The following is a 26,020-nucleotide window of genomic DNA, read 5'->3' on the forward strand; positions in this document are numbered from 1 at the left end:
GTATTTTGAAACTATCAATTCCTTTTTCCCATTTTGTTTGATTTTTATGTATAATGACAGATTATCTTTAAGTAATTCTTTTAAAATTTGAAATGCTGATGTAGGAGAAGTTAATTTGTTTTGGCATTTTTTTATATTCCTGATCTTCCATATAACCCATTTAGTTGTAATTATGACTGTGTTAGATATTGCATTTTTCAATAAATTATCAGTGTAGTCACCGAACATCATTTTCTCCTCATTAATATTCCATGTCATATTTACAGTGTCAAAACTTTCATTATTGTAAAGATTAGCATGTATTATGTCTAACAATTGTGTTGTGAATATACAGTTAAAAAACAAATGGGTTAAAGTCTCATTTTCAGTTCTACACATATGACATAGTCCATCGGATCTATTCATTAGACTTAGTTTGTTTTCGGTATATATTACCCTATGTATACTTTTCCATTGAAATTCTTTCATTTTATTTGTAATTGCATAGTTGGTATTTCCAAAAAATTTCCAAACATTTATCCAATCTATTTCCTTCTGAAATTGAGTATTCCATTTAATTTCTGCTTTTGGTCTTATAGTTGGTGTAGTAATAGTGTGCAGGATTTTCAATTTAAGTTCTTTTGGCTTTACAATTTTAAAATGATTTACATTAAAAACACATATCTCTAATTTATTGTTAATATATACATGTTGTTTGTGTTCTGGTTCTGGTTCATTACCTTTAATAATTTCAATATATTTTCTAGGTATAGCTTTCTTTATTTTAGAAATCTCGGCAATCCAATTATGTTTAAATATAAGTTTCCTTAAAAGTTCTTGGTTGTTGATAAAGTTTTTCCTGTTCTTATCCCATATGTCAGACACTTTAGTGATTCCACTTTTCGAAAAAGAAGATAAAAATAACGGTTGATTATTATGCTGTATGTTTTTGTTACCAAATAATGATTGTGAGGTTTTTGACATTGATTATACATGTACTACTGTTTTAGTACTTTACTCACATACACTGTAAAGAAGCAAAACACGTAAACACACTACAAAATATCGTTCATTATTCGTCTATTTGTTGAATATAACTTGTAATGATAGATCATTAAACAGGAATAAACAAAACACAAAATCAGGCATGTATGATAATAGTATTTTACTCGCTCACTTTTATGAAATAACACAGGTAAAGACACTTCAATCTTCGAAAATAACTTGATATGTCATCAAATTAATAAACTTTACTAAATCAAAATTTGACTCGTATTATAGAATTTTATTCGCACACTTTTTGATAAGAAACACTGCATTTAAACACACTGCGTAATATCGTTCACTATTCGACGAAAATAACTTAAATTGTCATAAAATAAATAATCTATACTAATTTACACCAATTCGGACAAGTAATTCATTAGTTTATTCTCATACTTTTTATAGTATTGTTTCGATAACATCCATTGTATAGAGTGTATCTTTATTTTTGTTTATAATACTTGCATAGAAATTCCTCTTCATATTATCTTCTATGAATATATTTTTATGTCTTTTATCGTGATTTGCATTTTTTTTTTCCAAATGTAATTTTACTGTTGGAGTGATATTGTACCAGAACAAAATCAGAATTTTTTTATAAATAGAGTATTTGAGTTCTATTTTACTCGCACAATTTGATAAAACAACACACGTTAACAAAATTGTTTGAATATAACTTGAAATCAAATTAATAACCTATGCTATGTTAAACCCAAATCGTGACTCGTATTATTATATTATTTTATTCGCACACCTTTTTATGAGAAACAACACATGTAAACACACCACTCTATATCGTTCTTCATTCGTCGAAAACTTCAGAATTTGCTCTGGTGAGGTTTCAGTCTCGTTGAATTCTCATTTCAACATTAATCAAAGAGTTCTTGTGATTATAAAACACTTATTGTCTCAATTTGTAGCAAGTTGCCATGTAGAAAATATGTAAAAAAAATTAGACTTCTATTGCTTGTAGAATTTTTTCATGCACACATTTTAAGAAATGACCATTTTGTCGGCTACATTTTTGAAAAGGTGCATTTCTGACACTTTGTAGAGAGTTGAAATTTCACCCTTTTTCAGTTCACTATTTTTACTTAACTCGTCCGTGCGGAAACATGTTTAGCTATATCAACTTAATATTTGCTGTAAATCTCTTTGGGTTCACTGAGATGAAAATAATAAGCCTTTAAATTCGGAATCCAAAATTATTGGTTTTTATTTTTCACATTTTAATGAAGATAAAGTGATTTGAATTTTGTCAAGAAATGTTGAAACATAAGCGATTTTGTATCGGTACAAAAATTAAGCACGCCGACCCCCTATTTTTAGAATTGTTTTCGAAGAAGCAACTTCTTTCTTTTGAATTGCAAAATTTTTGAAAAAGTTAGTCATCAGAACTTTTTCTGTAAAGCGTTGAATCTACATGTACCAAAAATTGTAAAAAAAAAAAAAAAAAAAAAAAACTTGTGTATTTTCATCTTCAAAATTTGGGGGGTAGGGGTAACATATACCACTGTTCTGAGCATAGTGGGTTGACTGTCTGATGTTATTGTTTTTTTAAGAAAACATTGTTTTTGACAATTTTGCGAATATCCATACTTATCAGATAACTAATTTGCAAAATATTGCTTTTGTGTGTCGTGTGCATTCTTAAAACAGTGAAATTCCGGTAAAATCACAATTTTGTCAAATAACCATCTTCGATTCATAATAGTTCAAATAGTTCAAAATCAAGCAAACCACCATATTATTTTTAATACATTTTTTAGTTTGGTACGCATTCCTATTTCCAAAAATCTATATGAGAAAACAAGTTAGTTATTAGAAAATTTGTGACTTCTCACCACAGCAGATTCTTAATAAGTCATCAAACTATACGAATATTCCCCATTTCTGACAAGTATTATAGTATTATTTACTGCATATGTTCAACCTCTCACAAAGGCAAACGTGTCCAATACATATCTGCTACCACAGTGACGTTCACGCACTATCCCCTTTCATTGCCTATCAGGATTACATGGCCATGGTAGGGGCTAATCCCCCCACCTTACATGACCAATCAGGATTATTACATGACCATGGAAGGGACTGGACATGTGTGCAGACAAATGCTCACGGAGAGAGAAGATAATCATTAATCGCCTTTTTGTAATGATTAATTCTTTCAATAGACCAAATAACCAATCTCGACAAGGTTTATAAATAGACAATGCCATCTTACATTTCAGGAACCTTAATATCAACAAATGACACTTTGAAATTAGTATATGCATAGTTCATCAATTAGTGCCAAATTAAATCAAAATTCTGACGTGTAACTCACACACGTAAACGCACTTCAATCTTCGAATATGACATTATATGTCATTAAATTAATAAAATATACCAAATTTAACCCAAATTCTGACTTATCTTACTTATAAACCTAACAACGTACGTAAAGCACTACAAACTATCGTTCATTATTCGTGTACTTATCAAATATAACTTGATTGGTGATCAAAGTACATTAATTGTAGATAATACACAAGCATACATAAGCCTCCTCAAAACGAGTATTCAACAAATGATTTGTATGCTATTGTTAACGATATAAAGATAAGTTAGTGCGTATTTGCACTCATTTTTCATTATTCGCAATCACGTGACATATTTGTGGTATTTTCCATAGTGTTGTAAAATATGAGCTTTACGACAATGCCAGGTATGTCAAATATCATATATCAAAAATTCAAAGTAATTAAAAAATATATGTAATTCTTGGAATTATTTCGCTATGGACACGAATTAGTTAATAAGAAATAATTACACTTTACACATTTGTTATTTACACAAAGCTGTCCAGGAAAATATACGATTTGTAAAAAAGGAAAACTGAGCGCAATTACGGGGAAACTTTTATAGTGTTTCACTTAGTTAGACTATAGTAGATCAACATCTTCCACACACATACCACCATACTACCTTAACTACATTTGAAATTACCACATCTCACTGAATCGCTATGATTTAGCTGCTCAATCGTATGTCAATGTTTCACAATGACTTTAGCATTACTTAGCGAAGTGATATTACTACATTGTGTTCATGGAGATTTTCAATAATATCCGTCGGAAACAAATACCACAATTAAACCTCATTTGGAAACAAAACCATAACTTTTGTATACATTCATTTCATTTCAACCAATTTTAATGAATAAATCAAAAGGATTGGGCAACAGGCTATGTTGTATACATTCATTTCATTTCAACCAATTTTAATGAATAAATCAAAAGGATTGGGCAACAGGCTATGCCTATATAAGCCCTTTCCTAGCCAGAAACTATAATCAAAATAAAGTATATACACGAATTGAGTTGATTAAACACATCTTAATTGAACAAATTTGGTATGTAACAAAAGAATATCATAATTACTATTAATATGCCAAGTTGTATACTCTTATGGATATATAAGTTTGGGAATAAATTTCATATTGATATTTTTATATATAATATAATTGTACAAGGGAGATAATTCATTAATAGACTGAATAATATCATAGAAGTAAGATAGTAATTATGTATGTAATATAACAGACTAGTAAGCCACTAAAACTTTTTTGAAGTTTTCTCAGTTTTAATGGGTACATAATCCAGTGATTCTGCCTGTGTCTGGGACTACACTTTGTACACATTAATGATATGTATGGTGATACATTGAGTTTGAGAATATCGAGTTTGTAATATAATTAATGACTTTCCACAACCGACTGGTAGACCATGGAAGGTTTTGATAAGTGAGATTCTGACAGGTATTAAAATATTTCAATCATTGATAAGAAACAACACACGTAAACACACTGATAATATCGTACATTATTTGTCTGAAATTACTTGATTCGTTGAAAATACCTTAATAGGGTAGATGTATCATATCTGATGATAACACAGAAAAAAATAATAGGTGATTATAATATAAGTCAAAATATAGGAACTCGACCCATATTAGGGAAGACATTGGTAACCATTTTAATTGATAATAAATTCTTTGATCAGAAACTTAAGGTAAAGATGAAATTGTTAAAAAAATCCGGGAAACGACGTCGTACGACAACCCTAAAAACACCATATATTTTAAAACAAGGAAACCAATTGCTGAATGGGATATTTTTGACAGATATGTAACTTAAATAAAATAAAAAAAATGTTTGAACTTTCCATAAATGAAATCATTTTGAAACATTTTTCATCAAGTCTAGATATATATCAATCAAATCAAATTTAGGAGGTGTACCATTTTGGGAACTCAACCTTGCTCAAACACAGAGCTTGACCGGACATGCTTCAAAGTTCTTATTTATAAATATATGCACTGCTTACAAGTAAACAAATCATGAAATTAAAACTGAAGGCATCTATTTGCGGAATGTTAAAAGAAAAATCTGGATTCAAGCACACGTTAGCATATAATAATCTTCAAAAAGTGTACCAATTTGGGTAGCGTCATGCTATACAGCTATTTGAATATATGATTACTACAGTTATGTACTTACAGATCCATACAAGCATGTGGAAGTCTTCAGGCATAAATGGTATTAAGCTTCTTCTATTTGTTGTAATAAGTTAATCCAGCTTACCCATAACAAAAGTTGGGATTGTCTCCCTTTGCTTACAGTAATAGATAAAAAAAATATCAAGGGTAACAATATTAACAGTGACGGTTTTTTTTTCAAAATACACAAGAATCTTACTGGAAGTGCTTGATTAAAGAAATCGAAACACATGACACTATTTTAGAATGGTGGGATCTCATAATTATAAGCATCAAAGAGTTTGCAATGGATAATGGGTAAACAGATAAACGCTAATGTAAGGAAATTAAACACATAGAAGAACAGCTCAATAAAATAATAAACTTTAATGTCCCAGTAATTCTTAATACATGATAGAGAAAATAAAAATTAAAAATTACAATCAAAGAAAATCATAATAATAAAGCAGATGCTTCTGAAGTGAGGTCAAGAGTCCGATATTTTGAAGATGGAGAACATTCACAAAAGTATTTTTTGGCAAAGAAAGGGGAAAATGCAAAAAAATACAATGGTATAGGATAAGAAATGAGGAAGGGAACTACTTATTTGGGATCAATAGCATACTCATTGAGCAAACAAAGTTTAAAAAACAACTTTTCAAGACAGAGCGATGGAGTAATGATCAAGCTGAATATTTTACAAAGTATTTTTTACAAGAAAGTAGTCATTTAGACAGACCTATTGATCATCTTAGATTTAAATAAATACCCAGGACAAGTTGAGACAACACCTGAATTTTATAAAAAAATGGAGCTTAATTAAGAATGTTATGTATGACACTAAATACATGTAGTTATGAGATAAGGGAGATAACTCCTATAGCTTTTTTTATCAATACATCCTATGAAGGTCATATCATTGATTTAGGTTATAGAACTTTCTAGAATATAATCATGTATAAACAAATATGTTTGTAAACATGTTGATTTTAAGTAGAGATCTAGAATGATCTATTTCCAGAAAGTTATGTGTGTTTATTTGTTTACTGCTTTTAGTTAGATATTTCTAGGAGTAGAAGGTTCTCCAATATTCTTGAATTAGGGTTTAGCTATATATACTCCAGCTGTCCAAGGCTAATCAGAACTGTAATGAGACCTGTAATAAGACATACCAAGAATTGTACAGCGCCATATAAGATTCTATTGGGAGAGCTATTGTGACTTTATCTGTGGATTATTACAACACTTTGTGTGGATTTATTCATATTGCCTGGAACTTTACAAATCATCGGTGGACATTCCATTTCCTTGTGGATTTGTGATTATTGTTAATTTGAAACCTGGAAGGATCAAGGATTATACCAGGACATTCGCATACAGATAAGTAACACTTTAAATCATCGTATTACTCTTGTACCACCACCAATTACTCTAGATATTGTAAACCATCTCTGTATAATATTGTATACATAATTAAATTGTGTTTTGAATTTAGCTGCTGGTTTCTCCTTTCTGTTATTCGTTAATGTAACAGAATTGGGGGCTCGTGTCCGAGATCGATATTCAATTTGTGAAATCTAACTTTGAAAAATTAATTAAGAAATTTTCAAAATTTGTGTACAAACTTTGAGTTTACATTTGAAACCAACAGCTAGATAAATATGACTACTATGCAGGTAGAACAGTTTGTTAAAGCGCCATCCCTGGAAGTTCTTTTGCAAGTTAGTAAAAAGGATTTACTGTTATTGGGTAAACATTTAGGCCTTACTATCAAAACTAATTTGAGGAAAGCTGAAATTAGGAATGTAATTATAAGATATTTTGTTGACAATGGCAAATTTGACTCTAGTGCATTAGATAGTATAGAGGAAACAGTCACTTCAGAAATCCAAATTAGACAAATGGAACTTGAACATGAAATGAAAATGAAACAAATAGAGAAAGAAATGAGAGAAAGAGAAATAGAAAAGGAGTTAAGAGAAAAAGAAATAGACAAAGAAAGAGAGTTAAGAGAAAAAGAAATTGAGAAAGAATTAAAAGAAAAAGAGAGAGATCAGATGTTAGAGCTAGAGAAGCAAAAAATTCAAGCTGAAACAGAACTTAGAATTAAAGAATTAGAACTAGCTTCTCAAGACGGTTCAAGTAATTTAACTTTTAGGGGTTTACAAGGAAACAGAGGTTTTGATATCAGTAGAAACATTAGGTTAGTTCCTCCTTTTCAAGAGAAAGAAGTTGACAAGTATTTTCTGCATTTTGAGAAAATAGCTGACAGTATGAAATGGCCTGAAGATAAGCTTACAATGCTTCTTCAGAGTGTCTTGATTGGTAAAGCTAGAGACATTTATTCTTCTTTATCTGTAGATGAGATTTCAAATTACCAAGTAGTCAAGAAAGCTATTTTGAAAGCTTATGAGTTAGTTCCTGAGGCTTACCGCCAGAAATTTCGAAACTCGAGGAAGAGAGATGAACAAACTCATGTAGAATTTGCCAGAGAAAAAGAACAATTATTTAATAGGTGGTGTGATTCTAAAGAAATTGATGAGGATTTCGGTAAATTGAGACAATTATTGTTGATAGAGGAGTTTAAACGTTGTGTCCACACAAACATAAAAACTCATTTAGATGAGAGAAAAGTTGAAACACTTAGTGAAGCAGCTACAATGGCTGATGATTACGCTCTCACCCACAAAGGCTCATTTGTTAAAAACAGTTCTCAAGACAAAAACAGTACCACAGGTACTAGTAAATTTGGTCAGCCTAGGAACCCAACCTTTAGTGGCCCTTCCAACGACAAACCTAAATTAGGTGATAAAACTAAGTCTGCTTCTAAAAACAGATGATAGGGTAGGTGTGGGGTCTCCTTCTGGTCTTGTTTGTAATTACTGCAAGAAAGTAGGGCATGTTATGTCTGAATGTTATTCTCTCCAGCGTAAGGAGCAAAGGCGTAAACAGTCAGTTCCTTCTGTGTTAGCTATGTCAAAGCCCAGTCAGAAACTTGGTGATATTGTGGAAGATTCTAAAGTGTCTGTTGAAATTAAGAGCTCAGAGTCTGATAGTGTCTTGGAGAAGTACTCTCCCTTCATTTCTGAAGGTTTTGTTTCACTTACTAGTGATATTACCAACTTGAAACCTGTGAAGATTTTGCGAGATACTGGGGCTTCTCATTCTTTGATATTAGATGGCGTAGTGCCTTTGTCTGAGGAGACCTCATGTGGTAGTAGTGTTTTGCTTCAAGGTGTAGAGTTAGGTTTTGTTAGTGTGCCTCTCCATTCTGTTTATTTAAAGTCAGACTTGGTTACTGGGCCTGTCACCATTGGTGTTAGACCGGAACTTCCCATAGAGGGCGTGTCGCTCATTTTAGGCAATGACTTGGCTGGAGAGAAAGTTAGGGTAGATCCCTTAGTGTCCAGTATCCCTGATAAAACAGATGATGCTGAGACTATTCAACAGGAATTTCCTGGTATTTTCCCTTCTTGTGCTGTAACTCGTTCAATGAGTAAGAAGGTTTCTGATGTTGCAGTAGTTGAGGATCATTATAGTCCAGGGTTAGGTGACACTTTCTTGGCTCATGATATAGAGGATGTCGGGAGCAAGTGTGATCTTTTGAGCAATCCGGTAGACTTTGATAGTGATAGAGTTGTTCCTAACAAGGGTACTTCTTTGTCTGACATGATGAGTAAATCATCTTTGTCTAGAGAGGAGCTTATAGTAGAACAGGAGAAAGATCCTGAAATCTCCTTATTGTGTAATCGGGCTTTGAGTGAGGAAGAGGCTGAGAAAGTCCCGGTTTGTTACTTCCGTCGGTCAGGTGTGTTGATGCGCAAGTGGCGCCCCCCTGATGTGTCTCCCGAGGAAGACTGGAAGGTTGTCAATCAAATAGTTGTCCCACCGAGGTATAGGCAAGATATTCTAAGTTTGTCTCATGACGTACCTATGGCAGGGCATCTAGGTGTGACCAAGACTTATAACAGGATCTTAGATCACTTCTTTTGGCCCAAGTTGAAACGGGATGTGGCTGATTTTTGTAGGTCTTGTCATACTTGTCAGGTGGTAGGGAAACCTAATCAGAAAATCCCTGTTGCACCTTTGCACCCCATTCCAGCATTTGAGGAACCATTTAGTAGAGTCATTATAGACTGTGTAGGTCCTCTACCCAAAACTAAGTCTGGGAATGAGTATCTTTTAACTATTATGTGTGCTTCCACACGCTTTCCTGAAGCCATTCCACTCAGGAATATTAAAGCCCCTAACATAGTCAAGGCTTTGGTTAAATTCTTTACATTGGTTGGTCTTCCAAAAGCTGTCCAATCGGACCAAGGTTCGAATTTCATGTCTGGTATTTTTCAACAAGTCATGTACCAGCTCCAGATCAAGCAGTATAAGTCTAGTGCTTATCATCCAGAGTCTCAGGGTGCTTTAGAACGTTTTCATCAGACATTGAAGAATATGATGAGATCTTATTGTTTTGAAAACAAAAGAGATTGGGACGAAGGTATACACATGTTGTTGTTTGGCGTTAGAGAATCTGTACAAGAATCTCTTGGCTTCAGTCCTTTTGAACTTGTGTTTGGACATACTGTACGTGGTCCTTTGAAAATTTTGAAAGACAAAATTTTGGACGAAGATTCTAAAGTGAATCTCTTAGAGTATGTGTCTAACTTTAAGCAAAGGTTGACAAGGGCATGTGAACTGGCAAAAGAAAATTTGGCCGTTACTCAAACCAAAATGAAAACATGGTATGATAAAGACGCCCGTGCAAGAAGTTTTGATCCAGGTGACAAAATTTTGGCTTTATTACCAATACCTGGTCAGCCTTTGCAAGCTAGATATTTTGGACCTTATGTTGTTGAGAAAAAGGTCGATGATGTTAACTACATTGTACAAACTCCAGGGAGGCGCAAGAAAACTCAATTATGTCATGTTAATATGCTTAAGAAATATGTAGATAGAGAAGAGAGCAAGACCTCTCAACCTATTGCTACTTTGGCCTCTGTACCATCACAAAGTGAAAGTACAGCTGATATTTGTAAGTTAGACTTAGATGGTGGTGTACAAGATGTAGGTTTAGACTGTGGTGTTAAGTTACGGAATTCAGATGTGCTCGCGAACTTGGACAAGAAACTGTGTCATCTATCAGAAAAGGAACGCAATGAACTTAAAGATTTGATACTTGAGTATAAACATTTGTTTCCGGATACACCAGGCAAAACAGATGCTATCTATCACGACGTGGATGTAGGCGATGCGCCACCTGTCAAGCAACATCCTTACCGTGTCAATCCTTTGAAAGAAGAACACTTAAAGAAAGAAATTCAATACATGTTGGACAATGATATTATTGAACCAAGCAAAAGTGAATGGAGCTCTCCATGTGTTCTGGTGCCAAAGCCAGACAAGACATACCGGTTCTGTACTGACTTCAGAAAAGTAAACTCTGTCAGTAAAACAGACTCTTATCCAATTCCAAGGATTGACTCGTGTATTGACAAAGTTGGCAAAGCCAAGTACGTAAGCAAGTTTGACCTGTTGAAAGGATATTGGCAGGTGCCATTAACAGAAAGAGCTAAAGAAGTGTCGGCATTTGTAACCTCGCAAGGTTTGTACCAGTACAAAGTTATGCCATTTGGTATGAAGAATGCCCCGGCAACATTTCAACGTCTTCTTAACAGCGTGATATCAGACCTGGAAGGCTGTGATGGATACATTGATGACGTCATCAACTACCACGACACGTGGGAAGACCATCTACGCGGGATTCGTGAATTCTTCGAAAGACTCACTACCATGAAATTGACTGTAAACTTATTGAAATGTGAATTTTGTCATGCAACTGTTGAATTTTTAGGCCATATTGTAGGACAGGGGCAGGTTAAACCTGTTCAGGCCAAAGTAGAATCAATTATAGATTTTCCAGCTCCTGGAGGCAAGAGAGAGCTGATGAGGTTTCTTGGTATGGCTGGATACTACAGAAAATTTTGTCAAAATTTCTCTGTTATAGCAGCTCCACTTACTGCTTTGTTAAAGAAAAATGTCAAATTTGTTTGGTCAGACGAATGTAAGTCTGCATTTGAGAAATTGAAAGCCATACTATCACACTCACCAGTTCTGACTGCTCCAGATTTTAATAAACAGTTTAAACTGTTTGTTGACGCCAGCGATGTAGGTGTTGGTGCTGTTTTGATGCAAGAAGGTACTGAACAAATTGACCATCCAATTTGTTATTTCTCGAAAAAGTTTGACAAACACCAGAGAAATTATTCCACCATTGAGAAAGAATGTTTAGCGTTGATTTTGGCCTTGAAACAATTTGATGTGTATCTCTGCACTACAGTTGTGCCTGTGTTGGTCTTCACCGACCACAACCCTTTGACATTCATTGGGAAAATGAAAAACAAAAACCAAAGAATTCTCAGGTGGAGTTTGACTTTGCAAGAATACAATCTTGACATCAAACATATCAAAGGGAAAGACAATATTCTAGCAGATGCTTTATCAAGGATTTAAATATTACTTGATATGTCAAGAAAGTTTCCTTTTCAAGAAAACTTTCTTTTCTTTAAGGAGGGGTGTGTTATGTATGACACTAAATACATGTAGTTATGAGATAAGGGAGATAACTCCTATAGCTTTTTTTATCAATACATCCTATGAAGGTCATATCATTGATTTAGGTTATAGAACTTTCTAGAATATAATCATGTATAAACAAATATGTTTGTAAACATGTTGATTTTAAGTAGAGATCTAGAATGATCTATTTCCAGAAAGTTATGTGTGTTTATTTGTTTACTGCTTTTAGTTAGATATTTCTAGAAGTAGAAGGTTCTCCAATATTCTTGAATTAGGGTTTAGCTATATATACTCCAGCTGTCCAAGGCTAATCAGAACTGTAATGAGACCTGTAATAAGACATACCAAGAATTGTACAGCGCCATATAAGATTCTATTGGGAGAGCTATTGTGACTTTATCTGTGGATTATTACAACACTTTGTGTGGATTTATTCATATTGCCTGGAACTTTACAAATCATCGGTGGACATTCCATTTCCTTGTGGATTTGTGATTATTGTTAATTTGAAACCTGGAAGGATCAAGGATTATACCAGGACATTCGCATACAGATAAGTAACACTTTAAATCATCGTATTACTCTTGTACCACCACCAATTACTCTAGATATTGTAAACCATCTCTGTATAATATTGTATACATAATTAAATTGTGTTTTGAATTTAGCTGCTGGTTTCTCCTTTCTGTTATTCGTTAATGTAACAAGAATGAATTGATATAATTGATTATGGATATTAGACACTTTATGCTAACAAATCCTCAACATACAGGTATTATTAAATTGTTATACAAGAAATGTGAGACAGAAAATATCAGGCAATGAAGACCCTTTTTAAATACTGATTAAAAATAATGGCAAAAAGTATAGTAATAGATGAGATAATTCATACAAACCAAAAAGTTGAGATCAAGAAAAACCTTTTAACAGAATTGAACGAAGGTTGATTATGAAATGTTAACATGAGTTTAAATTTGTTGATAATTTTTGCAATTGGATATATCTGCTTTCAATAAATTCAAAACTTGCATGCAGACAAATGGCTATGCATCGGCTTATTTTGAAATCACAAGATCAGTCAAGGCGAACCATTATTTTATATTTTACAGGCAGAGCCATTAGCATGTGCTATCAGATCCGATAAAGAAATAGAGGGAATGCAGTTACAAGGAACCAATAATATTTGTTTATGACACAAACTTATGAATAAAACAGAAAAATCTATAGAACAAGATTAACATTTTAACTGCTTAAGATGTCTGACGAAGCATCTGGGTCATAAAAAATAATAATTAAACAGAGCGTTTTTATCTAGGAAAAATAAAGCACCAATATCAAAAAATATAAAATGGACGAAAACTGCTGTAAAAGCAAATGGTATGCACATGTGATAGATAATGATAATATATGGAAAGCAAAAGAAAAATAAATGTCTCCAAATATGGAAAGCAAGACATATCACTATTAAAGAGAAAATTCTAATCATCATTTTTAAAAATATATCCGTAATAGGAGTATATAAGGTATTCTTGAAATGTAATGTACAGGGAATGTAAATACTATGAGAAAGTTAATATAATTGAAAAATATTTTTGTTGTAAAAGTAAATTAAATGGAGGACATGAAATGATAAATGTAAAAGATTGTAGAAAATATGACATGGAATATTGATGAAGAGAAAATGATGCTAGGTGACTACTACGGTGGCTGGGAGCGGACATTAATTAAATAAAACTATTGCGTGGGAACAAAATATCAACGGCTCACCTTTGGCTATTTCAAATGTGGCAGTCTGCAATTTCATATCAATGTTCTTTGTTTTGTGTAAACCTTCTGAATAAAGTATATTTTATATAGTATATTTTGCTTTAAAACCATTAAATTTAAGTTTATTGCATATATTGTTTCGATTTGTATTCTATTTCAGTATTTCCCTTCATTGATTTGCATTAAAATTGTAGGAAAAGTCATGGAAATTTATTGTTTTACTTTTTAAAATTAGTTGACTAAGTATTGATACAAAATAATGTTAGTTGTAACACAATTTGCACACATTCAAATGGAAATATTGAAACATAATAACCCGATGTATTACAGTCACATATATACAGTAATATAAAAGCACATAGACTGATTTTATTTACGGCAGCGTATTAGGATCAATATATAGTTTTATTTATCATGACCGTACAACTGATTGTCTTGTACGTATAACTTAGTACTTTATTAGTATCTACTGTTACAGTATCGTGTACGTTTGTACGTACGTATGCACAAACTATTATCTTGTACGTTTGTACGTACATCGTTGTATCATGTACGTACAGCTAGTATCTTGTACGTACAAGTTACTACAGTGGCATGATTACTGTCATATCATCCATGTATAACAATGAGCTGAATAGTTATTTCGTTCGAACGCAATAATTTTATTTATTACATGTCCGCTCCCAGCCATCGTATTTGTTAAAATTACAAATGATAAAAGAAATACTTTAAGACAACCTATCCTTGTACAACGTACATAGAAATCAAACAAAATGGGAAAAAGGAAATGATGGTTTCAAAATACCTAAAACTGCTACAAAAAATTGTTTCAATTATATTACCATTCATTTTGTAACATTATGTGAGCTTAAATGTTAATGTAAATTTTAAATATTTTTGAGCTCTCATGCAGGATACTAAACTAATCTTAACAACTACTAATTTGATTGTTTAAACTTTAGTTTTAATATAATGAATTAACTTGAAAAAAATAATTTGATATATACACCACTGAAAATGTTCAAAATTTTTAAGTTAAAGTTTTTCTATTTAATTTGTAATTGAATATCACAATGTGTGAAACAGATTTGTCTCACTTCTACTTATTTTTATAAAAAAATGCCTCCCTTGACATATTTGTTGCAAATTAACTATTGTAATTAAATTGATTTTATTACATAATTTGTTTACACCAATCTATATATGAAGAAATATAATATTTTCAACTATTACACCGACCGTTCAATAAAACCTTGTTATATTGCACGGTTCGAAGTTATATTGCACGGTTCGAAGTTATATTGCACGCTTCCATGGAAACGTTATATTGCACGTTTCGAAATGTTATATTGCACGGCTTTAGGAACACCTCGCTGTTGTTGTCTAGTTTTGTAGAAAACTTCTGAGGAATTGCGAGTAACAGTGAGTTACGTTATTATGACGTCACAAAGGTTCACGCTCAATTTCGCGCTGGATTTATAGATCTCGAATCAAGCACGTCATGTAGACGTTTACTGTACCGAGTAAAGGACGGACACGATGAATGTATTAGATCAAAAGGCTGCAAGCAGGTCTAATAATGTGAAAACAGACAATAAGACATCCAAACCGGAGTTACAACGTGACGTACGCGTACGTAGGCTATACGTCAATCTTCAATAGGATATTAAGGTTTTTTCCGTACGATACGGTGTTGGTGATTTTGTTAAGTGATTGTCGTATTCGTTTTATAAAAAAAAATATTCAACTGAAAAACTGGTGATTATGTAATAAAACAAATATTCCATGGTTACTGTGCCCTAGTTCATAATATTTACTCCTCGGTGATGGTAATCAACAAATGTTATATTGCACGAGGCCAAGTGCAATATAACATTTGTTGATTACCATCACCTCGGGTTAAATATTATGAACTAGAGCACAATAACCCATGAAATATTTGTATAATATATTTATTTATTTTGAATGGATATGAATAAATGAGATGCATAAACGTGTAAATGCTGCAGGTATCTGTTATAATGTTAGTGTTGTAAGTTTTTTAAATTAGAATAATCAAACATGAAAATTGGTGTGAGAGGGAAATATTATGTTATTTATATCTAAAAATATATTTTTTCCGTAAAGAATATTTTTGATAGGACATCAAACTACACTACGTCTAGCCAAACTCTGACCAGTATGATAATGTATTATTCACACACGTTTTGATGAGAAACAATAAACGTAAACACACTGCTAAATATAGCTAATCATCTGTCGAAAATAACTTGAAAGGTCATCAAACAGTACCAAAGTAAATCCAAATTCTGACATTTTACACACAAATGTTCGGTGAATCAAACCACATAAAGCACTACAAACTATCGTTTATCTATTCATCGGATATTATACAATTATCGACCTATTTTCAGGTGGATACGGTGAGTTATCAACCCGAGTAAGTGATATATCCCGAGGCCGGATGCCGAGGGTTATATAATTTTCGAGGGTTGATAACTCACCGTATCCACCTGAAAATAGGTCGATAACTGTTTTATTATATGACACTTGCATGATATTAACCCGGTTCTTCAAAAAGACTTAACTACAAAAAACAGGACGATATTTGCAAACTTTCTGTTTACAAAAGCAATTACATGTAGTATATGGTAAATATCCAAATGCTTCTTGATAACGGTGTAGACTGGTAGAATCGGAATGTTGTATCAACTGCAGCCCGTCTGGCATTCTTGAACGTTTTCCATAAATTGTTTGCAGTTGTCACCATTGATCGCAGTAAACTTGCTGCCTTCCGCCATATATTTTGTCGACTATAATAATGACGTCACAATAGATTATCCCGACGTCATTGAATGAGGGAAACTCCCGTTACGCTATATTTGGGTACGACATGACGTCAAAAGAGATTATGACGTCACATTTAAAGGGAGTTTTCCTCGATCTATTTTTGCACAGGTTACTGGACTCGCGAGAGGTATCTGGACTGAGTCCAGTAACCTCGCGTGCTTTTTGCCGTCGATTTCGGGGTTGATATCGCAGTTGATGAATACTTCTGAGAAACGTATTGGCCAATCAAAATACAGCAAAAGCACCAGTCATATAATAAAACATGATAAGTCATGAAACAGTATTAGGTAAAACACAGGCAAACATAATTCTAAACAAAACGAGTATTTCACAAATGCTACGGTAAAAAATCTATAGAAAACTTGGCGCGTATTTGCACTCATTTTTCATTATCCGCAATCACGTGTCATATTTGTGGTGTTGTAAGTTATGAGCTTTACGATAATGCCAAGTATATCAAATAACATAGATCAAAGGTTAATCGAAAATATGTATTCCATGGAATTTTTTCAAGTCGCTATGGCAACGAATTAGTTGATCAAACATACACATTTTACACAAAGCTCACAATCCATACTACACAGGAAAAAATGTTATTCGCTAAAAAGGAAAACTGAGCGCAATTACGCGGGGACTTAGATAGTGTGGGGCCGTTGCCAGGTACTGACTGCTGGTCGTTGGTTTATCTCCGGGTAATCAGGCTTTCCTCCACCAACAAAACTGGCACGTCCTTTCATGAACCTGGCTGTTAATGGGACGTTAAACTAATAAAACCCAAGACCAATCTAGCTATATAGTACATCCTTGATAAATTAGTATGATAGTTATGTATCATTGAAGTTGTAGTTGCCATGGTAACTATCCGAAAGATGGACAAATTAAGCTAATGTGAAAATTTGGTTATGTTTTGCCTCTTTTTCATCTGTGAATCATAGAGCGCATTCCTGAAAATGCATCTGGAGTGACTACATTATACATATTCTCAGTAATTAATAAAATCGCGCTCTATTGTTGCTTAGAGAATAACTACCAAACAATAGAGGAAAAATGATTAATTTTCCATACATGTATTCATTTATAATTTATGGATATTATGAATGATACCCAGGGCAGCTAGAGCCGTAATAATAGAAAACTACCATCTTAAATAAACAGGGATATACTAAGTATTGCAAATATAACAGCTTAATTATGTTACACTAACTTGAAAAATTTGATGAATTTGGAGGCCAATAAGGGCCCAAATCATACATTGTCCTTTCAAGAATAGCCATTGGAAATACCACAATTTGTTATTAAATCTCCATTGGAAAACCCCACAAATTTTGTAATTCATAAACCATTGAAATGTATGGTGATATATCGAGTTAGAGAATAGTTTTGCCTCGGGTTTGTAACATAATATTCACCTAATATCATGACTTTCCGTGAAGGATTTTAACAAGTGGGGTCCCGTCCATTTCTAACGATATACTACGTGCGGAGTGACCTCCCCTGTTCGATAAGGTTAGGTCAGCTCCACGACGCATTAACAGCTCTACGATATCTATTCTGCGTGTCTGCACAGCTATGTGGAGTGGAGTGTTCCCCTCGTTGTCTGCGATGTGCATATCAGCGCCTCGGTCCAGGAGAAGTATCACAGTGCCAATATGGCCCTTCTTCACAGCTACACTGAGAGGCGACATACCTGAAGGTTTCTTGTGATCTATCGAAGCTCCGCCATCAAGCAATGTCATGGCCGCTTCGTTGTGACCTTCTTGTGAAGCCAGAAAAAGCGGTGACGTACCATGTTCACAATATATGTTCGGATCTGCTTTGTGCTGTAGGAGTTTCTTAATAACTAAATGATGTCCTCTATCTGCTGTTATGAGCAATGGAGAGCCTCCGTGGTCACGCACTAGATCTGGGTTTGCACCGTTCTCCAACAGACATCCAACAACGTCGACATGATTCTCTCGGCAAGCGTATAGGAGGGGAGTAAATCCAGTGTAAAACTCGCCGATTGAGGACAAATTATCATCAATCCGCAAACTTGATTTAGCGTTTACATCAACTCCGTGACGTAATAGCAACTTGACTATGGCTAGTTGCCCATACCCAGCAGCGAAGTGTAAAGGCATGGTATTTCCTTGCAGCGTGTGTAAGAACGCATCATCGAATGTTTTCAACATTGCATTCAGGAAGGAGCTCATCCCAAGCTTACAAAGCCAGTGTATAGGAGTAGCGGAGAGAACGGCGTAGTCTAGAGCCCTTTTCACTTCTTTTGCATCATCTTTAATTACCTTAGGTTGGTTACAAAGGATATTCTTTCGTTATTGGGGTAGTTGAGAAGAGCAGTTTGCCACTCCATCTGGAAATCTATATTTAAAATTGATGGGTTCGTGAAGACGTTGATAATGTACCTCTGTTGAAGGTCTTTACATATACGTTCGGCAAATCTTGTAAAGTGTTTGGTGATCAACTTTATCTGACCAAATGGAACATCTTCCTTGGCAATACGAATCCGAGATCGAAGAAAGACTGGACTGAAATGTTGAATTACAAGGAGAATATTATCATGCCCATATATGCTGGCGACGGCGTAATATATCAATTCGTGTAAGAATTGGTAGATTCCATTATGATCCTTTATGACATAGATTTCCTCCATAATATGAAGGGAAATCCGAATTTCACGAAAGGTTTTTTCATCAACGGATAGTCCACATGACTTCACAACGTCAGTCAATTTTGAAGACTTTTGGCTACACGCCATCTCTGAAAAAATGTCTTCGTCAAATTCGCCGTCGAAAAGAGCTAGTAAACACAAAGCGCAGTACCAATAGACTTTGGATATACTTAAAAACTCTATTTGTCTTTTGATCAGACCATAAGGAGCGAATCCTTCCTGGTTGGAATCGAAAGTGTCATTCGACAGGAGATGACAGCAAACTGGATAATAGTCTTCGTCCATGTGCATTCTCCATCTATCTAATGATAGCCCATGCTTTGTCATTATCTCCTGTTTTTCTTTTGGATTCTATCGGTGACATTTGGCTGAAAGATCGAAACAATTCTTTCCAAGGAAAGTGTCCAGAATCCAATGTTTAGCTTCATTGTACAGTTCTTTTCTCATCGTTACAATTACCTTCGTTTTCCCACTTTTTATGCAGCTTTCTAATACACCCCGTTGTTTTAGAAAACCATTCATCTGTTCTACCTGAAGCATATTCTTTCCGATAGCATCATCTAAAATCAACAGTGTTCTCTCTGAGGGGTTGCACTTTGTAAACTCTTCTGCTGTACATGTAGATATTTAAAGGTTTGGTAGATATTTAAAGGCTTGGTAGATGTTTAAAGGCTTGGTAGATATTTAAAGGCTTGGTAGATATTTAAAGGCTTGGTAGATATTTAGACGTTTGTGTGTCATATCTGGAAGTCTTGAATTCTTGTGACATTTAAAGAAAGCATGGCGTTATACATATACCTTTTCGACCTATTTTATTTAATAATCACAAAACTGTATAATCCATTTTCCTTCTGTTCATTCGTCTATTCATCCACCGTATCTATCCCAGGCGGTCAGACAGATGATTGGATTAATGAATTATGTTGATTTGTTGTCCAGCTAAAGATTTTTTCAGGTCAATTTCACCAAATTGACTGGCAGATCCTTTTTCTTCATATACTATGAAAAGAAAATTAAATTTTGTTTGCAAACTTTTGTGAGAAACCGCTACGCGGATTCACACAGTTTGCAAACAAAATTTCGGTCATAACTTGATGAAGTTAAAAAATAGTTACATCAACGCTTGAATTATTTTACCACGTACACTTAATAGTACATATCAATAATACAAGTGAAGTTTCATAGAAATCTGTATAAAACAGAAAAACATAACTGTGGAAGTTACTTTGAGTAAATATTGATTTAGACATTTTATCACAGACAATTTTCTGGTGTCTACCAGGTATGGGGGGCGAAGCCCCCCAGAAGCTGACGGGAAATTGTTACAATGTAGTAACCATTTTACTTCTTTGGTAACTTTTAACGTATATACCAATGGTTAAATGGAGGTCACGAGATTTAGGTGATAACCATGCAAAACTATATACATTGTATACATACTAGACTCCCGTGACAAGTGCTCGAACAAAAAACACGGATTTAGGGAGTAAATATTAAATTAGTAAGTAATGGGAGAATTTTGTGTTACTTTAACTGATGAAAAACTTATGGAGAATATTTTAAACAAAATTAAAATCAAGTTTACGTGTTGGTTTGTTTATGACAGCGAGTCAAAGACCACTGTCAAAATGGTGGAAATTGCGTAAGAAGGGACCAGTCCTCGACCACCTCAATAAAAAAAATATTGTATTAATGACCTATTTTTCTACTTATTCTGTTCTATTTCTAACAATTACAACAACAAAAATTCTTTTCTAAATAAAAAATCTGTTCATATTCGACAAAAATAAAAGTCAACTATTTCGCGACACCGGAAATCAAGGATTAACACGCGTTTTAACGGGGTGGGAAGTGAACCAAAATTGATCAATTCACTTTTTCGTTACTAAGGCCAAGAACATGTTGCAATTGCTTTAATTAAGTTTTGTTGCTATCATTTTTAAGATAATTATATGTTTTTTAGAATATTTCTAACTTTTCATGCGATGTTGTTTATTTTGGTATTCGTAAGTCTTTCCCGATTCAAAATCCACAATTGCTTGAGGGATTTTGGTGAAGAAGTCTTCTTCTTTAGTTTAAGTCTAATATTGTCTTCGACAAAATTCAAACATATTTAACAACTTGGTAACCGCAAATATATAGACTATTCTAATAAATTTCCAGAATGGCAAATCTTCAAGTCTTTCAAATGTGCACAAAGTTATGTAAGGCATACAGTTGGGCATATCATATGCATTTATACATAATTTATATTCTGCAGCGTCACGTGTATTCAAATGTTGTGTTTTTTCTGACTGTTCAAAAATGTAAGTCAGGTTATTTTTTGCATGCTTGAGCATGCATGCACGGGCGCTACGCCACCGTCTACAGTATATAACTTACCAACATGGTTGATACAGTGCTTTAAAAAGTCTACCTGAACATTCAAACTTCTTTTTAAAAGCACTTAACATGTTCTGATCAGATTTCATTATTTATATGAAAACAAGACGAAGTCGATCAGATTTCAACATCGTTATGTTTTGTGTATAGTATGCAAGTCCTAGTTGTATGAATCATGAAATAAATATTTAAATGTAGAAAGTTCGTATACATGTATATGTTCTTGTAATATTGCTCTTTTTTAAATCAGCCTGAAAATTGTTATCACTAGAGACAAATTTGTTTGCTGATTTTGGAATAAGAAACGTGGGATTTTTTTTGATATTTAAACCGAATGGGCGAAACAGGACTAAGTTGATCATAGGTGACCAGGAAGCTCAGTGATCAGTAGTCCTCTTACACAAGTAAAATTGTGTGAACAATGCCTTGAGACATTTTAAATATATTGTCACGATTCCCAGAAAAGAGCGGAACACAAAAACACACAATAATAACTTTATGTCGTTTTGGTGACACATTACAAAGTAATAGTACGAAGAAGTTTAGCGAGGACCCGGCCTGGGGTATAGCGACCGGCGTCTGGCATAGCATGATTTTCTTTTAAAATCACACCTGTAATTACTTTATATCACACCTTATGTTGATTACTCTAGTGCACTATCAATATTTACCAGACATGTCACTCTCTTTTGTGTTTGTTATGCATTATTTAGTCTCTGTTTGAAACAGTTTACAACTATAAACATGTTCTAATGGAATACTTACAAACATCGCTTCACTCCGACACCTTACAGACAATTCCTTATAGATCGATCCGACCAGTGTATATCACGTGATGTCAATGTGCACAGTGGTGCACATGTATTGTGTCCTTGAGCTGTTTTATTTATTGTTATATAATTCTTTATACTTTGAGATATACAGTCATGGTTTGGTCCCGCCTTTGTTTCTTCTCGTCGTATTAGACTATATCGACCAAATGTGTTGTGTTACAGCATTAATCCAAGGGAGATCACTCATTCACTCTTACAAATGATACAGGATATTGCACAACACATTTATCATATAGATCAGTCTCTATTTGCGTGAGAGCGGTCGGAGTGAGCCGTAGCGTAGTGGAACCTTCTTTCAATTGAGACTAAAGCACTTGATATAGACGCCTGTCGGGAGAACCCTCGGCAGGGGTACCACCGCGCTAACTCGATACTCATTCTTTTTCAATTTTTTTTTTCTAATTTAAAATATAAAAATGAAGTTAATAGTATTTCAAGTTTTAAAACTAATAGGTTGTCATGAAACAATTTTTTATCATTTCAAACATTAGAAATTATAAAATTCCGTCTTTTTGTACATTTTTTTCAATACAATGTGCTTGTTCATTTGTAAATGTATTGTAATGGAATGAATAAGAAATCAACTCATTCTAAAGTTGAATTCCATTCAACATGGACAACATATTTACAAAGAAAAGTTCAAGATAAAACGAAAACTCCCGAAGATAAATCCAGAAAATAAATCGAAGTCATTTTGAACAATAAGCAATCCTTGTTTCATTAACGACGTCAACCAATTAAATCACATCGATAGCCAAGGTATAAAAACTCATAAAACATCACAAAATTAAGTTCAAGATCAAATGACTATGGATAAGTAAATCTAATCAATTGCAGAGTTCACTTCGACAATACTACAAATGTAAATTCCTTTTCTTACAATACTACAAATTTAACAAATATTTTTTTACATGTTTCTTAAAAACACCTCTTTTATGAAAACAATTTCTCTAAATACGGTTTCTATAAATATCTGACAATCCTGCTATTTTTCGAATTTCATACTTATTGTTTCCACTCTAAATGCCATTGTTTATCTTCTATAACATTATTAATCCAAGGGAGATCACTCGATCACTCTTACAAATGATACAGGATATTGCACAACACATTTATCATATATTCATCAGTCTCTATTTGCGTGAGAGCGGTCGGAGTGAGCCGTAGCGTGGTGGAACCTTCTTTCAATTGAGACTAAAGCACTTGATATAGACGCCTGTTGGGAGGACCTCGGTCTGACCGGCAGGGGTACCACCGCGCTAACTCGATACTCATTCTTTTTTTAAAAAAAAAAAAAAATTTTAAATCTAAAAATGAAGTAAATAATATTCCAAGTTTCAAAAATTGATAGGTTCTCATGAAACAATTTTTCATCATTTTAAACATTAGAAATTATAAAATTCTGCTGTTTTGTATGATTTCTTTTTCTTCAATGCAATGTGTTTGTTCAATTGTAAATGCTTTGTAATGGAATGTCATTTCAAGTCTGGCTACATTTGCTTTCTATTCAAGCTTTTTAAACGGATGCGTAATTATTGTACACCAGTTAAAGACAAAGCAAAGCGAATCCCTTGGAAAATATCTAAAAATAGAAAAAAAGTGTAGATGAATAGAATAAGAAATCAACTCATTCTAAAGTTGAATTCCATTCAACACGGAAAACATATTTACAAAGTAAAGTTCAAGATAAAACGAAAACTCCTGAAGATGAATTCCATTCAACATGGACAACATATTTACAAAGTAAAGTTCAAGATAAAACGAATACTCCCGAAGATGAATCCAGAAAATAAATCGAAGTCATCTGGAACAAAAAGCAATCCTTGTTTCATTAACGACGTCAACCAAATAAATCACATTGATAGCCAAAGTATAAAACTCATAAAACATCACAAAATTAATAAATGACTATGGATAAGTAAATCTAATCAATTGAAGAGTTCACTTCGACAATACTACAAATGTAAATTCCTTTTCTTACTGATAGTTTTCGAATATCATACTTGTTGTTTCCACTCTAAATACTATTGTTTATCTTGTATTACAGTATTCATCAAAGGGGGGTCACTCGACCACTCTTACAAATGATACAGGATATTGCACAACACATGACTGTATTTGAGTAAAAGAGGTCGGGGTGAGCCGTAGCGCGGTGGAACAACCTCTTTCAACTGAGACCAAAGCACATGATATATACGCCTGTCGAGAGAACCACGGCAAGGGTGCCACCGCGCTAACTCGATACTCATTCTTTTTTATTTTTCTTAATTTTAAATCTGAAAATGAAATAAACTGTATTTCAAGTTTTTAACTAATAACTTTTAATGAAACTTTTTTTCAAACATTACAAATACCATTATTCTGTCATTTTTGCATGAAATTTTTTCTTAATTAAATAAGTATGTTCAATTATAAATGCGTTGTGTTTGAATGCCCTATCCAAGTCTGGCTGCGATTTCTATTCAAGCTTTTTATACGGATGGGTAATTAATGTGCACCAGTTAGAGACAAAGAAGAACGAATCCCTTGAAAAATACTTACCGGTAGAAAAAGAAACAGATTTATAATTTACGATCGGTTTCCTTGATCAAGCCATGGCGGTGAGGTGTGAACAAGTCCGATGTTGTTGTCCATGATATTGCCACATGATATAGTAACCCCTAGAATATCGAGGATGATATGTGTCAGACATTCTGGTTACTGAATAAGAAGTAAAGGACATAACAATATTTGTACAATGGGATTACTAAACAGACTAGTGTTTTATTGACAGTAATAGATTAATCATTTACAATTTATAATAGAATGTCCTATCAAAGTATGGCTACGATTCATTTCTGTTCAAGCTTTTTATACGGATGGGTAATTAATGTGCCTTAGGTAGAGACAAATGAAAGCGAATCCCTCGGAAAATACTTACAGGTAGAAAAAGAAACAGATTTATAATTTACGATCGATTTCCTTGATCAAGCCATGGCGGTGAGATGTGAACAAGTACGGTGTTGTTGTCCATGATATTGCCACGTGATACAGTAACTTCTAGAATATCGAGGATGATATGTGTCAGACATTCTGGTTACTGAATAAGAAGTAAAGGACATAACAATTTTTGTACAATGGGATTACTAAACAGACTAGTGTTTTATTGACAGTGATAAACTAATCATTTACAATTTATAATAGAATGTCCTATCAAAGTATGGCTACAATTCAATTTTTGTTCAAGCTTTTTATACGGATTGGTTATAAATATGCACCAGGTAGAGACAAATGAAAGCGAATTCCATGGAAAATACTTACAAGAAGAAAAAAGAAATGTAGATGAATAGAAAAAGAAATCAGCTCATTCTAACGTTGAATTTTATTCAGCATTGACAACATGTTAAAACGAAAACTTCCTAAGATGAAT

The 26,020-nt window shown here is 33.5% G+C and overlaps 1 protein-coding gene and 1 pseudogene across 1 annotated transcript in view; both read right to left on the minus strand.

Annotated features, from left to right (window-relative positions):
- Nucleotides 1–22,696, minus strand: part of LOC138304817 (mucolipin-2-like) — a 65,627-nt gene extending 42,931 nt beyond the window's left edge. Inside the window, exon 1 of the mRNA XM_069245119.1 lies at nucleotides 22,544–22,696. The gene's annotated coding sequence lies outside the window, so the exon portion shown is untranslated. The remainder of the gene's footprint in view (nucleotides 1–22,543) is intronic.
- LOC138304816 (uncharacterized) lies at nucleotides 15,007–20,014 on the minus strand (annotated as a pseudogene).
- Nucleotides 22,697–26,020: the final 3,324 nt, after the last annotated feature.

This window comes from Argopecten irradians, chromosome 12, assembly GCF_041381155.1.
Source record: "Argopecten irradians isolate NY chromosome 12, Ai_NY, whole genome shotgun sequence".
Lineage (NCBI taxonomy): Eukaryota > Metazoa > Mollusca > Bivalvia > Pectinida > Pectinidae > Argopecten > Argopecten irradians.